This window comes from Saccopteryx bilineata, chromosome 3 (assembly GCF_036850765.1).
Source record: "Saccopteryx bilineata isolate mSacBil1 chromosome 3, mSacBil1_pri_phased_curated, whole genome shotgun sequence".
Taxonomy (NCBI): Eukaryota; Metazoa; Chordata; class Mammalia; order Chiroptera; family Emballonuridae; genus Saccopteryx; species Saccopteryx bilineata.
Genome location: NC_089492.1, coordinates 210,154,858 through 210,169,492, shown reverse-complemented (window position 1 = coordinate 210,169,492; position 14,635 = coordinate 210,154,858).

The following is a 14,635-nucleotide window of genomic DNA, read 5'->3' as shown; positions in this document are numbered from 1 at the left end:
CCAGGTGCTCCACCACAATCAGGGAAGAAGTTGTTATATGGTATAGCATCTTGATTTGGGAGAAGAGGGAGAGGAGAAGGAGGGCAACTGGGCACCTCTTGCGGGTCAAGAACAAGGACCTACCAACTAAAGGGATTCATGGTAGCCATTCAGTAATGTTCTTGGAAGGAAGAAACTATTAGAGAATTGAAACCCCATAGGAAGGAAGCTGAGCAACTGGTTAACTTACTCCTGCCCCACCTGGAGAGTTGTATCTGTCATAACCTAGTTAGGATTTCTATTATACTAAAATGAAAGCAACATAGGTAGACCATTTCTTTCCTTTGTTAGCACAGCATTGGCAATTTATAAAGGATTTTCATCAACATCCCATTTAGTCTTTATAGCTGAGATGAAAACACACACATAACTAAGGTTTTACCACCTAGGAATCAATGATCCAGACTAGCATTTACCAGGATTAATTAAAACTATTTAAATCAGTTATTTAAATTAACTCATCTATTTTAACTTGAAATTTTATTTCATTTTACTATTTTATTTGTATTTATATTTACTTTTTAAAATTATCATTCATTAATAAATTTAATATTTTTCTGTATTAGTTTCAGATGTAAAAATTAATTAAAAAGTATATGCCTGCTGTGAAATCACAATTTGATGTACCGAAGTTCTTTTAAAATATAAAATGCTTTACATACCTAATAAGTTATTTTTTTAAAGTTCATGACCCACCTAGCTGTATCCTTCTAAAAATATTATTGATATATAATTATATACTGTAGAATTCACCTGTTCAGAAGACAGTGATTTTTAGTAGTTTTACCAAATTGTGCAACCATCCCCACGATCCAGTTCTAACACATTTCCATTATCTCAATAAAGTCAGTCATGCCATGCACAGTGAATGCCAATTCCACTTCCAGTCTCAGGCACCACTTACTTACCTACTATCAGTCTCTAAATTTGCCTTTTCTGGACCTTCCATGTAAATGGAATCAAATGATATATTGTGTTTTGTGTCTGGCTTCTAACACTTGGCATATATGGTAAAAGTTCATTAGATTTATCTTGTGGCCTCACTTTTAGACACATTGATACATAAGCATCTGTTGTAAAAGTGTTTGCTATTATCAGAAAAATGACTATTTCCTAACCCAGGCAAGGTTTGACAAATATTTGTTTGGAAATTATATGGCATATTCTGCTGGACCAGGAAAAACAAAGGATTCAGTGAAATGTATGACAAGGTCTGACTTGGACTCTTGGAAATGGGATGAAATGTCTAAAATATTACTCAAGCCTCATAAGCCTGCTGGCTAAAGAGCCATATATATTATTCTAGAAATGTTAGGGTTTTAATTTTTTTTCAGTATTTTAAATCATGTATGAAGTTTAAACACACTAAACATTAGAGAGAATAATATAGTAAATCCTCATGTACCTATCATTCTAATTAAACAACATCAAGATTTTGACACATTTGTTTCATGTGACCTTTATGTCTTGTCTTCTTTTACTAATGGTTGTTTTTTTTTTAAAAAGGCTTTATATATTGATTTTACAAAGAGAGGGGAGAGAGGGACAGGGAACAAGAAGTACCAACTCCTGGTTGCTTTACTTTAGTTGTTTATTGATTGATTGCTTTTCATATGTGCCTTGACCGGGTAAGCCCAGGGTTTCGAACCAGCAACCTCAGCACTCCAGGTTGACACTCTGTCCGCTGTGCCACCACAGGCCAGGCAAGCTAAACTATTTAAAAAGCAAATCCCACATATCACCTGACCCATACATACTTCAGTGTGCATTTTCTTAAAAGATACAGACTTTTAGCCTGACCAGGTGGTGGCACAGTGGATAGAGCCTCGGACTGGGATGCGGAAGGACCCAGGTTCGAGACCCTGAGGTCACCAGCTTGAGCGCGGGCTCATCTGGCTTGAGCAAAGAGCTCACCAGCTTAGACCCAAGGTTGCTGGCTCCAGCAGGGAGTTACTTGGTCTGCTGAAGACCCGCGGTCAAGGCACGTGTGAGAAAGCAATCAATGAACTAAGAAGTCGCAACGCGCAACGAGAAACTGATGATTGATGCTTCTCATCTCTCTCCATTCATGTCTGTCTGTCCCTGTCTATCTCTGCCTCTGTAAAAAAAAAAAAAATATATATATATATATAAAGATATAGACTTTTAAACCTTTTTAAAAAATTTTATTTATTCATTTTTAGAGAGGAGAGAGACAGAGAGGGAGAGAGGAGAGAGGGACAGAGAGAGAGAAGGGGGGAGGAGCTGGAAGCATCAACTCCCATATGTGCCTTGACCAGGCAAGCCCAGGGTTTTGAACCGGCGGCCTCAGCATTTCCAGGTCGACGCTTTATCCACTGCACCACCACAGGTCAGGCCTAAACCTTTTTAATATAGCATTATAACAGTGGTCCCCAACCCCCAGGCCGCGGACCGGTACCGGTCCGTGGGCCATTTGGTACCAGTCTGCAGAGAAAGAACAAATAACTTACATTATTTCCGTTTTATTTATATTTAAGTCTGAACGATGTTTTATTTTTTAAAAATGACCAGATTCCCTCTGTTACATTCGTCTAAGTCTCACTCTTGACGCTTGTCTCGTAAGTTTGACAATTATATTTAAAAATACCACAGCTTTTACACTGGTCGCATAATTTTATTTTGTGCATTTATCTGTCCCACCGTAAAGGCCGTTCCGTGAAAATATTTTCTGACATTAAACCGATCCGTGGCCCAAAAAAGGTTGGGGACCACTGCTCTAAAGGCTTAGGGAGGTTGAATTGGTAAATTGCCTAGGCTCTCACAGTAGTTAGAGGTGGAGGTAGACTTCAAAGCTAGGAATGAATGACACTATGAATGTTCCCACTTCTATGCTTACCTACTATGTAACTGTTATTGTAAGACTATATTTTTAGGCCCAAATTACTGTTCCCTGGGAAATACAGATTATATTTGTAGATACATTCACTATAATTTTCATTCTAATAACAGCTATAAAACTTGATTAAATTCAGGTAGAAGTAGTTGTAAAAATTAATCATTATGATAACAATAGTAGCAAACACTCATATAGTACTTACTATGTGTCAGGTATTATTTAAAGACTTTGTATATATTAACCAGTTTAAACTTTCCAACAGCTCTATGAGTTGGACACTACTATTTCCCCCATTTTATAGATGGAAACACTGAGGTACAGAATGGTCTAGTAACTAGCCTGAAGTTATACATCTAACTTCTAGTAAATAACAGATCAGGAATATGAACCCTGGCAATTTGGCCCCAGAGTCAATGAAGTATGCCTCCTGATAGAACACAATATACAGAAATGAAGATTTACAGATTTTAAGACCAGGGAATGAATTCAACAAACGATGTGCCTGCAACACTCATGTCGACTTCATTTTATGGGGCAGCTGTGCTCTAAAATATTCTAGCCAGCTGTCCAGATAAGGACACTTGTGTTTGTCAGATCGTGTGTCACCTAAACTGAAAGGTGCCAGACTCATATCCCATTGCTAATGTACTTGCAAATATGATCCTTAATTTAACTCTTCCATTTATTTGTTAATTTATTTGAAATATTTGATTCTTCGGTATTGGGGGCTTTGTCCTCCACTTGAAAATATCAATATATCGTTTTTCACTGAAAAAAAGCCAAAAACTTCTCTAAAGGGCTAGGAAGTGGAATATAAACTTAAAATATTAATAATTTATGAATAGAAAATATTAACTGTCAGTTATCTCCTAACAGAATCAGGGAGGAATACTGATAAAAATTAATTTACTTTAAATTGAATGTCAGCAAGCCGTTGTTTTAAACTTCTAAATCATTATGATAAAAACAAAACAAAACCTGACCAGGGGGTGGCGCAGTGGATAGAGCGTTGGCCTGGGATACTGAGGATGCAGGTTCAAAACCCGAGGTTAAAAAACAAAACAAAACAAAAAAAACCCTGAGGTTGCCAGCTTGAGTGCAGAGTTGCCGGCTTGACCATAGGACCATAAACGTGACTCCATGGTTGTTGGAGTTTTTTTTTTTTGTTTGTTTTGTATTTTTCTGAAGCTGGAAACGGGGAGAGACAGTCAGACAGACTCCCGCATGCGCCCGACCGGGATCCACCCGGCACGCCCACCAGGGGCGAGGCTCTGCCCACCAGGGGGTGATGCTCTGCCCCTCGGGGCATTGCTCTGCCAAGACCAGAGCCACTCTAGCGCCTGGGGCAGAGGCCAAGGAGCCATCCCCAGCGCCCGGGCCATCCCCGCTCCAATGGAGCCTTGGCTACGGGAGGGGAAGAGAGAGACAGAGAGGAAGGAAGGGGGGCGGTGGAGAAACAAATGGGCGCTTCTCCTATGTGCCCTGGCCGGGAATCGAACCCGAGTCCCCCGCACGCCAGGCCGACACTCTACCGCTGAGCCAACCGGCCAGGGCCCCATGGTTGTTGGTTTGAGCCCAAAGTTTGCTGACTTAAAGTCCAAGGCTGCTGGCTTGAGCAAGGGGTCACTGGCTCAGCTGGAGTCTCCCAGTCAAGGCACATATGAGAAAGCAATCGAACAACTAAAGTGCTGCAATGAAGAATTGATGTTTCTCATCTCTCTTCCTTCCTTGTCTGTCTGTCCCTCTATCTCTCTGTCTCTCACTCTCTCAAAATAAATAAATAGTGTCTAAAGGGTTTACATGAATAGCTTTTGACTTTTTTTTTAATAGCTTGTGACTTTTTTAATTAATATTTTTTTCCAAGCCTGACTAGGCAGTGGCACAGTGGTTGGAGTGTCAGGCTGGGACTCAGAAGACCCAGATTTGAAACCCTGAGGTCACCGGTTTGAGCGTGGGCTCACCAGCTTGAGCTCAGTGTCAGTGGCTTGAGCGTGGGATCATAGACATGACCCCATGGTCAATGGCTTGAGCCCAAAGGTTGCTGGCTTGAGCCCAAGATCGCTGGCTTGAGCAAGGAGTCACTCACTCTGCTATAGCCCCCCGTCAAGGCACATATGAGAAAGCAATCAACGAACAACTAAGGAGCCACAACAAAGAATTAATGCTTCTCATCTCTCTCCCTTCCTGTCTGTCTGTTCCTATCTGTCCCTCTCTTTGACTCTCTCTCTCTGTCTCTGTCAAAAAAAAAGGATAAAAAAGGAAGAAAAAAAAGAAAAAACATGTTTTTCCCAAAAAGGTATCATTTGGCATTAAGTATGTGACTTTAAAAGTTAAACTGCATTGCCTGACCAGGCAGTGGCACAGTGGATAGAGCGTCGGATTGGGATGTGGAAGACCCAGGTTTGAGACCCAGACGTCACCAGTTTGAGTGTGGGCTCATCTGGTTTGAGCAAGACTCACCAACTTGAGCACAAGGTTGCTGGCTCGAGCAAGGGATCACTCGGTCGGCTGTAGCCCCCCATTCAAAGCACATATGAGAACATAATCAATGAACAACTAAGGTGCCGCAACAAAGAATTGATGTTTCTCATCTCTCTCCTTTCCTGTCTGTCTGTCCCTATCTGTCTCTCTCTCTGACTCTCTCTGTCTCTCACACACACAAAAAAGTTAAACTGCATTTAGTGTTGTTTCATTTTATGTGAAATTTATTAGCTTATCTTAAAGCTAATAATTTTCCCAAAATAAAAACTTTCTCATTCTATAATAAAAAATGGGGAAAATTATGTATGAGACTATAATTTCCTTAAAATGTTTTTAAGTATGCTTACTTTAGTGTATTTAATTATAAATTTAATATGATTTGCTTTTGAAGTCCTATTAATGGTTTTCAAGTGCCCTGATGAACTACTGAGGGGAAAAGGAGAACATGAAACATGCTCATATTTACATAACCTCTTACTTGACACTTTCTTAAAAACTGAATTTTTAACATTAGATGTTTACTATTTCCATTAAAATCACATGCTAAAAACCTTATTGTATAAAATAAGTACCTACTTAAAATAATGTCATATAATTTGAATATTAAACTAAAACTCTAAAACTATTCATTATAAAGTATGGCCATGTGATGAAGACATTAAATTGGCTTCTCTCGATGCTCACAGTATTATAAATTGATACAAATTTTTAGAAAACAATCTGGCAATACTCCAAGAAAAATTTAGATGTTAATGCCTCTTGAGTGAGTAAACCCCTTCTGAAAACCAGAGTAAGGAAATGATCTATAATATGGGATACTATATTCATGAAGATGTCCATTGCAATGTTATTTATAATAATATAAAATTAGAAACAAAAATGCTAAAAATAGAAAAATTGTAACTTTGGTTGTAATGTATAGATAGAGCGCAGAGCACATTCTTAGCCGCTGTGGCTGTGAGAACACTCCAGCACCTGAAACCCTCCTAGGCACAACCAGGAGGGAGCTCGCCCGCTGTAAGGAAGAAACTCAGCAGCAACCAGGCACCTCCCTGACCTTTTCAGCCACTGACTGTGAAGGACACACTGTAACACCCTATAGGCTGAACCTGTGTATATAAGCTAGTATATACCTGAATAAATCGGGTCTCTGCGTCTCCATCGTCCTCACCCCCAGTGGGTCTTGTCCACAACTGGTGCCCAAACAGGGACCCAACCGGCATCCAAGGGATGGGTGAGTGACCCTCTGCAATGGTAAATCTTCTCCCTTACTCCTGAGCCCCACAAGCTCAAACCCTCCATGCCCTATTGCAGAGTAGGCAAGTTAAAGTTAGTGAAAAGGATCTTTGTACCTACTAGGAAATCCTCTCGGGTTTCAACCCTTGGCTTCGGGACGTGCCTCTTTGGGACCCTGATACTTGGGCCCGAGCTCTCCAGCACATCTATTCAGCGGAAGTACACGAAGGGCAAACCTTCCCCCTCTGTCTCACTCCTGCCATACTAGCCATCTTCCACCGAGAACTCTCTACCCGTCTCCCTGAGGAGCCTCTATCTCCCTATTCGCCCCCCTCCACTGAGGAGGAAAGTGGCTTAGCCTCCAAGTTTAACACACTCACAGCTGAGTGCGCAAAAACAAAACCAACAAAATTGCTAACTGCGCCATTGGCTCCGCCAGCCGAAGAAGCGGAAGTTGCCACTCCTGAACCCCTTTACCACTGGTACGCTGGAAGGACTCAGCCATGGCACAGTGGCGGGGTCCACACTCCCTCTAATGCAAGGGAGAGGTTATGCTTGTGTCTTTCCAGAAAACAGCCCTCAGCCAATTTGGATCCCAGGATGAAACATAAAGCCAGTCCCGGTGTCCCAAGATGACCCCTCCAATGAACCCCCCAATCCAGGAGATGGCGAGCTTCCAGAAGAAGACATCGCGGACAACATGCACACCCCATCACCTGGGGGGGGGATGTGAAGGCTTTAGGGGAGCAAGCCCAGAGAATGACTCCTGATGGGCCCCCAGTTCCTGGTACTCTTCCTGCTTATGTGTGCTATAATAACCACTAACTCCCAGACGTGGGCGGATCCCCACGTCTGGGCTGCTTTTCCCCACCTGGCATTGTCTGGCCCGTAGAGACAACAATAGCAAGCTGTCATTCATCAAGTCCAACTGGCCCTAATTAAAAGAGAAGGGGGAAATGTAGGTAGAGCGCAGAGCACATTCCTAGCAGCTGTGGCTGATGCAATGCTGTGAGAATATTCCAGCACAAGAAACCCTCCTAGACACACCCAGGAGAAAGCTTGCCCACTGTAAGGAAGTAACTCAGCGCCAACCAGGCAGCTCCCTGACCTTTTCAGCCATTGGCTGTGAAGGACACACTGTAACGCTCTGTAGGCTGAACCTGTGTATATAGGCTAGCTTACTTCCTCAATAAATCAGATCTGCGTCACTGAACCTGGTCTCTGGAGTCGGGTCTCTGCGTCTCTGCTGTCCTCACCTCTGGTGGGCTTTGTCCACAGTAATGTTTTTTGTTGTTGCTTTTAGCGAGAGAGAAAGAGAGAGAGAGAGAAGGACAAACAGACAGGGACAGGCAGACAGGCAGACAGGGAGAGAGATAAGAAGCATCAACTGACAGTTGCAGCACTTTAGTTGTTCATTGATTGCTTTCTCATATGTGCCTTGACAGGAGTGGGGGGGAGGCTTCCAGCTGAGCCAGTGACCTTGGGCTCAAGCCAGCAACCTTTGGGCTCAAGCCAGCAACCTTTGGCTTAAGCCAGTGACCATGGGGTCATGTCCATGATCCCACACTTGAACTGGTGACCCCATGCTCACACTGGATGAGCCTGTGCTCAAGTCAGCAACCTCGGAGTTTTGAACTTGGGTCCTCAGTGTCCTAGGTCCCTGATCAGCAAACTGTGGCTCGCAAGCCACATGTGGCTCTTTGCCCCTTGATCATGGCTCTTCCACAAAATACCGCGTGTGGGAGCTACCTCGATAAGGAATATACTTACCTATATATCATATTTTAAGTTTATAAAATTTGGCTCTCAAAAGAAATTTCAGTCATTGTACTGAAATTTGATATTTGGCTCTGTTGACTAATGAGTTTGCCAACCACTGTCCTAGGTCAATGCTCTATCCACTGCACCATTGCCTGGTCAGGCTTAGTTATAATGTTTTATGACAGAAAGCAACCTATACCATTGAAATAGGAGAATGATATACAAAAACTCCTTAAAATCTTAGTGCAATTTAGGTGGGTTTTTTTTTTTTGTATTTTTCTGAAGTTGGAAACAGGGAGGCAGTCAGACAGACTCCCACATGCACCCGACCGGGATCCACCCGGCACGCCCACCAGGGGGCGATGCTCTGCCCATCTGGGGCGTCGCTCTGTTGCAACCAGAGCCATTCTAGTGCCTGAGGCAGAGGCCACAGAGCCATCCTCAGCTCCTGGACCAACCTTGCTCCAATGGAGCCCCAGCTGCAGGAGGGGAAGAGAGAGACAGAGAGGGAGAAGAGGGGGAGGGGTGGAGAAGCAGATGGGTGCTTCTCCTATGTGCCCTGGCCAGGAATCAAACCCGGAACTCCTGCACGCCAGGCCAACATTCTACCACTGAGCCAACCGGCCAGGGCTACTAGGTGTTGAGATCAATCCATGCACCTAGGACCTTTACCAGGGTGGATTCTGTTACTGCAGGTACTTGGTAGTAAACTGTAGTGAACTTGGGACTGAAGCATCCTCTTTTTCTTTGGATGTTTGTGACTACACTTTTGCACATGTAAGATGATAAATGTTCATTTGTATGAGTTGTTGGTAGATTGAATGAAAGACTATATTTAATAATATCATGTCTGACCAGGCGGTGGCGCAGTGGATAGAATGTCGGATTGGGATGCAGAGGACCCAGGTTCGAGACCCCAAGGTCGCCAGCTTGAGCATGGGCTCATCCAGTTTGAGCAAAAGCTCACCAGCTTGGACCCAAGGTCGCTGGCTTGAGCAAGGGGTTACTTGGTCTGCTGAAGGCCTGCGGTCAAGGCACATGTGAGAGGGCAATCAATGAACAACTAAGGTGTTGCAATGCACAATGAAAGACTGATGATTGATGCTTCTCATCTCTCCATTCCTGTCTGTCTGTCCCTATCTATCCCTCTCTCTGACTCTCTGTCTCTGTAAAAAAAAAAAAAAAAAAAAAAAAAATCATTATCTGACTGTTCTTCACAATAATGAAAACAAATTAGTGTGTTTACCAAGAGAGTTTTCCTATTATAATTAGCTTTTCCTTCCTTTCTTCCCCTGCTATCTCTCTTCTACAAAATTGTCAATTATACCAGCTTATTCTATTTTCTGACCTTTCATACCAATGGTTTTGCTCTTTCACTTAATAAGATAGATAGACCCTGCCCCACACTTTTGTGTAGTAAAAACACTTGCCATTCACCATGTGCTCACTAATCTTAGCCAAAATGGGTAGTTTCTGCATAATGATTCACATTCAGACATCATAAGAGTCCACGCTATCTTCACTGGTATTATTATTAGGTAAGTAGTAACAGTGCTCTTACTGCTAAACCGAGTATCTTAGTGAGTGCTTTAAAGTAACAGGAAGAGCCTGACCAGGTGGTGGCGCAGTGGATAGAGCGTCGGACTGGGATACGAAAGGACCCAGGTTCGAGACCCCGAGGTCGCCAGCTTGAGCGTGGGCTCATCTGGCTTGAGCAAAGAGCTCACCAGCTTGGACCCATGGTCGCTGGCTCCAGCAGGGGGTTACTCGGTCTGCTGAAAGCCCACGGTCAAGGCACATGTGAGAAAGCAATCAATGAACAACTAAGAAGTCGCAACGCGCAACAAGAAACTGATGATTGATGCTTCTCATCTCTCTCCGTTCCTGTTTGTCTGTCCCTGTCTATCTCTGCCTCTGTAAAAAAAAAAAAAAAAAAAATTGTAAAGTAACAGGAAGATAAGCAAGTCCCCAAAATAACTTGATACAAATGGTTTTAGTATACTATTAGTTATGTAGAATACCTTTATTGGGGTGGTTTAAAAAAAATTTTTTTATCATTATTTATTCATTTTGGAAAGGAGAAACAGAGAGTGAGATAGAGAGGGAGAGAGAAGGGGAGAGGAGCAGGAGGCATCAACTCCCATATGTGCATTGACCAGTCAAGCCCAGGGTTTTGAACTGGCGACCTCAGCATTCCAGGTTGATGCTTTATCCACTGCACCATCACAGGTCAGGCTGGGGTGGTTTTTTCAAGTTAAAAAACAACAACAAATGTTAGCTTGAATGTAGCTTTTCTATTAAAGTCACCAAAACCACAATGTGTTAGCCATTATCTACTGATTTTAGTAATTTTATTCTATGGCATTTGGATCAAGAAGCAGTATAAAAGCTGCATAAGAGACCATAACACTTTTTGAATTGATCTGTTCTAACCCAGCATTTTTACCACTCAGCTAATTTTGTAGCACTTTCATCAAATGCTCTCTCCTAACACGTCTATGAATTATCATCTTTACTCTTTCAATTATGTTAAACTCTTAAACACTGTAGTCCTACAATTTTGTCTATTTTGCAAATGAAGAATTGGTTATATGTTCTGCTGGAGTTGGTTTTTTTTTTCTGTTATGTGGAAGATAATGTGAAATTAGAAAGAGTTGAAAGCCTTTCCTCTAAGATCAAGACAAGAACTTCCACCCTCGCAATTTTTATTCAGCATAATATTGGAAGTCCTATCCAAAGCAATTAGGCAAGAAAAGGAAATAAAAGGTATCCAAACTAAAGAGGAAAAAATAAAACTGTCACTATATGCAGATGACATATTATATATAAAAACCCTAAACAGTTAGAATAAATTCAGTAAACTTACAAGATAAAAAAAATCAATACACAAAAATCGGTTGTGTTTCTATATACTAATAACAAACTATCAGAAAGACAAAGAAACAATCCCATTTATAATTGCATAAAATAACTAGCAATAAATTTAACCAAGAATGTAAAAGACCTGTATATGGAAACTATAAGACATCATGAAAGAAACTAAAGAAGATACAAATAAATAGATATTCTGTACTCATGGATTGAAAAAGTCAGTATTGTTAAATTGTCTATACTATCCAAAGCAATCTACAGAATAAATGTGATCTGTATCATAATTCCAGTGGCATTTATCAAAGATATAGAACAAATAATCCTTAAATTTTTATGGAAAACAACAACAAAAAGCTTGAATTGCCAAATCAATCTTGAGAAAGAAGAACAAAGCTGGAAGGATAATGTGCCATGATTTCAAACTACATTATATCCATAGTAATTAAAACAGTATAGTACTGGAGTAAAAACAGACACATAAATTAACGTAACAGAATAGAAAGCTTGAAAATAAACCTGCAAATATATACTTAATTAATTTGTGACAAAGGAGCCAAGAATATACAATGGAAAGGAAGACAGTATTTTTTTAAGTAAATGGTGCTGGGAAAACTGGATAGCCACATGCAAAGAAATAAAACTCAGCAATAATCTTACACGATACACAAAAATTAACTCAAAATGGATTAAAGACTTGAATGAAAGACCATAAAACTCCTAGAAGAAAACATAGGTAATAAGCTTTTTGACATAGGTATTGGTGATAATTTTTTAAATTTGATATCAAAAGCTAAAGCAACAAAAGCACAAAGAAATAAGCAGGACTACACCATACTAGAACCTTCTGTACAGCAAAAGAAACCATCAACAAAATGAATAGGCAACCTACAAAATGGGAGAAAAAATTTGAAAATTATATACCTGATAAGGAGCTATATCCAAAATATATAAAGAACTCCTACACCTCATTAGCAAAATCCTAAACAATTTGATTATAAATGGGCAGAAGATCTGAATAGATATTTTTTCAAAGAAGACATACAGATGGCTTAACAGATACATGAATAGATACTCAACACCATTAGTAATCAGGCATATGCAAATCAAAACAACATTGAGTTACCACCTCACATCTGTTAGAATGGCTGTTGATTGAACAGACAAGAAATAAATAACAAGTGTGGAAACCTTTGCACTATTGGTGGGATTGTAAATTGGTGCTGCCATTATGGAAAAACAGTATGGAAGTTCCTTAAAAAACTAAGAATGGAATTACCATATGGTTCAGCAATTGCACTTTGAGTATTTATCCTAAGAAAATAAAAATACTAACTTGAAAAGATATGTACTCCTATGTTCATTGCAGCATTATTTATAACAGCCAAGACATGGAAACAATTTACATGCCCATTGATGGATGATTGGATAAAAATATGTGGTATGTATATACAATAGAGTATTAGCCATAAAAAAAGAAATCTTGCCATTTGCAACATCATGATGGACCTCAAGGCATTATGAAATAAGTCAGACAAAGACAAATACTATACCATCTCTTATATAGAGAATGTTTAAACACACACACAAAACCAAAAAAACCTGCAAGTTATAAATACAGGGAACAGACTGGTGGTTGTCACAGGTTGGGGTTGGGAGTGGGAGCCATTAATGGGTGAAGGGGGTCTAAAGGTAAAAAGAAAATGAGAAAAAAAAGAGTCCCCACAAACCCAAGGCCAATAGTTTGATTTTACAATAAAGATCCTGAGAATTTCCCACTTAACTAATAAGTCACAAATTTCTACATCTAAAATAACTAGACTTGGCCCTGGCCAGTTGGCTCAGTGGTGGAGTGTTGGCCCAGCATGTGGAAGTCCCAGTTTCGATTCCCAGCCAGGGCACACTGGAGAAAGTGCCTACTGCTTTCTCACTGTCTCTTTCTTCCCCTCCCACAGCCAAGGCTCCCCACTGGAGCAAAGTTGGCCTGGGTGCTGAGGATGGCTCCACGGCCTCGGCCTCAGGAGCTAAAATGGCTCCAGTTGCAGTGGAGCAAGGCCTCAGAGGGGCATAGCATCGCCCCCTGGTGGGCTTGCCGGGTGGATCCCTGTTGGGTGCATGCAGGAGTCTCTCTGCCTCCCTGCTTCTCACTTCAGAAAAATACCAAAAAAAAGAAAGAAAAAAAGAAAAAAAGAGAAAGAAAGAGAAAGGAAGGAAAGAAGGAAGGAAGGAAGGAAGGAAGGAAGGAAGGAAGGAAGGAAGGAAGGAAGGAAGGAAAGGAAGAAAATAACTAGACTTGTTTGATTCTTTCAAACTTTCATAAAAGTATTCCACAGTAATATATGAGCTACACTTCAAGTTAATGAGAATTTAGTTATGGCTTATTTTCAAACAGTAAACTACACTCTGATAGATCATAACTTTGAATCCTTTTGTTTGGAATTCAAAACTATTTGAATCTGTTAATATTTCATTTAATTGATTATGAAATAAGGAGAAATTATGTGACTTAAAATCATTTATTGAGTGCTGTAGACAGAGGCAGATTCCCATTTCTTGAACAAAACGTTATACCTAAAAACAGCACTGAGGTGTCAATGCTCTATCTCCCTGTATCATTGGAGGTATTCAGTTCCTCCCACTTTTCATCTCAGTATCTTGGCCAAAAGATGGCACTATTTATAGCTCAGGTGACACTGTCATGTTGCAATTGTATAAACACAGGGCCTGCTAGTCTTGAATTTCTGTGGTTTTTTTCTTTCCTTTTTTTTTTTTTCATTTTAAATTAGGAGAGGAAATAGACTCCTGCATGTACCCCGACTGGCATTTACCTAGCAACCACCATCTGACATAGATGCTCAAATCAGCTGAGCTATTCTCAGCGCCTGAGGCTGACACTCAAACCAACTGAGCCACTGGCTGTGAGAGGAGAAGAGAGAGAGAAGGAGGAGATGAAGGAGAAGCAGATGGTTGCTTCTCATATCTGCCCTGCCGAGAGATTGAACTCAAGACGTCTGCATGCTGGGCCAATGCTCTATCCACTGAGCCAACGAGCCAGTGCTTTGAATTTATGTATTAAGCAAAATTTTTATTTGGGGAAATTGAAATTATTTAAAATATTAGGGACAAGAAAGACTATATTAATTTTTAAAATTGATTTCAGAGAGAGGAGAGAGAGAGAGGAAAGGAGGGGAGAAAAAAGCGGAAAGCATCAACTAGTAATAAGTAGTTGCTTCTCCTCTGTGCCTTGTCCTGGATTCTGAACTTGCGACCTCAGCATTTCAGCTTGATGTTTTATCCACTGTGTTGGCACAGGTTAGGCTATATTAACATTTTAATGGCACAATATCTAATTAGCATAACTCAAATTAATGTAGGATGTATACACATTGTACA